Source organism: Meleagris gallopavo, chromosome 12 (assembly GCF_000146605.3).
Source record: "Meleagris gallopavo isolate NT-WF06-2002-E0010 breed Aviagen turkey brand Nicholas breeding stock chromosome 12, Turkey_5.1, whole genome shotgun sequence".
NCBI lineage: Eukaryota > Metazoa > Chordata > Aves > Galliformes > Phasianidae > Meleagris > Meleagris gallopavo.
This window is the reverse complement of record NC_015022.2, coordinates 18,659,665-18,661,259: the sequence shown is the minus strand read 5'-3', so window position 1 is coordinate 18,661,259 and position 1,595 is coordinate 18,659,665.

Sequence of the window (1,595 nt, the reverse complement as noted above, 5' to 3'; positions counted from 1 at the left end):
GGGGCTCGTGTCAGCTGGCTGCGTGCTGCCACACAGCTCTTCCCACTGCTCCCCACCAGTGAGCAAAGCGCACGGTAGAGGCCCCACTCTGTAATGGGTCAAGCGAGAAGCAGCAGACAGAAGCCAGGATGCAAACCACGAAGCTCAGCAGGATGAAACGACCTACGGCTGCTCACCACCGTCCCCACCAAAACACTGGACCCCATTCATCCACCGCGCTCCTTTCTGACCCCAAGTGCCTCCGTGCCCAGGGTGGGACTGGGACCCGAGCTGCTCTCCCCCTGCACACACAGAATGCTTTACTGCAGTGAGGAGCCGAGCTCCCAGCCCACCGGGGCGCAGGCACTAAGCAGTGTGGGCTGAATAATTTACAGCAAGCAATTTGCTCGGTGTTACCTCTGCTCCCACGTGGAAAGGCTGCCAGCAGCAGAACGCTCCTCGGATCCATCCGTCATCCCCAACTGTTTCCTATGCAGTTTTTGTGAATGACGCTGGCTGTGCCTGCTTGTTTGCAAACAGCTCCCGTTTTGCCAGCAGCCTGCTTCTCCTGCAAGGAGCAGTGTGAGATGTGGGGCACGGCGTGGGGCTCCCCATGTGTACGGCCACCCTGTGCCCCCCACGCACCCACCCTGGGCTCTGCACAGTGCTTGCACCACTGGCTCCCATGCCGCAAGGGAGCAGGGAGGTCCCACCTTTACCTCCATAATCAATAGAGTCATAAAAATCAGGGAGTCATGGAACCTCAGAACTGCAGAGCCATAGAATAGAGCCACAGAACGGCCTGGGGAAAGAAAGGACTTCAAAGACCATGTAGTTTCAACCCCCTGCCATGGGCAGGGTCGCCAACAGCTAAACCATAGACCCATGGAATCACAGAACCATTGACTCAAGGAACTACAGAACCCACATAGCCACAGAAACAGAGCTACAGAAGGTCTTTGATTGGAAGAGAACATGAAGGCCCCTCTACTCTTTCCTTTAGAGCATGCATTTTGGCCAGCCCTCAGAGAGGATTCCTTTGGAAGACCAGGGCTGGGGGTTGATAGAACATGCAGCACTCACAGCCCCGATGTGGGAAGGGGCAATGCCCCACCACCCCTCAGCCCAACGCAGACAGGGCAGCGACGTCTCCATCAGCAGCACAGGCAGAGGCTGCACGCAGAGCTGCCACAAATAAACGATCCCCAAATGCCCCCACGGAGGGGAAGGAGCTCTGGGGGTGTTAACATCACCCTCCTCCGCGCCGAGCTATTCGTGGCACTCCATGCCTGTAATAACTGGTGTTTTGGCAGCTGACGCCGTGTAATCGAACCGGGGCTGTCAGGGAAATTTGTAGCTATTTGCTTCACAGGGTTTCTTCATTCCACTCAGCAGCTGTCAGCCCGCGCCGCGTGGTTATTGATGATAGGCGCTAATCATGCAACAGATTCCCCACATAAATCAAGAGGCAGTAGAAAATAAAGTTTCTTCACACTGAGGTCATTTGCCCCCCTCCCAAGTGCCACAGAGAAGAAAAATACAAGCTCGTACTGCTGCTATTAATAACAACCCTCCCCTCCCCCCCACCCCCAGTCTCCTGGGAAAGGGAGATGGTG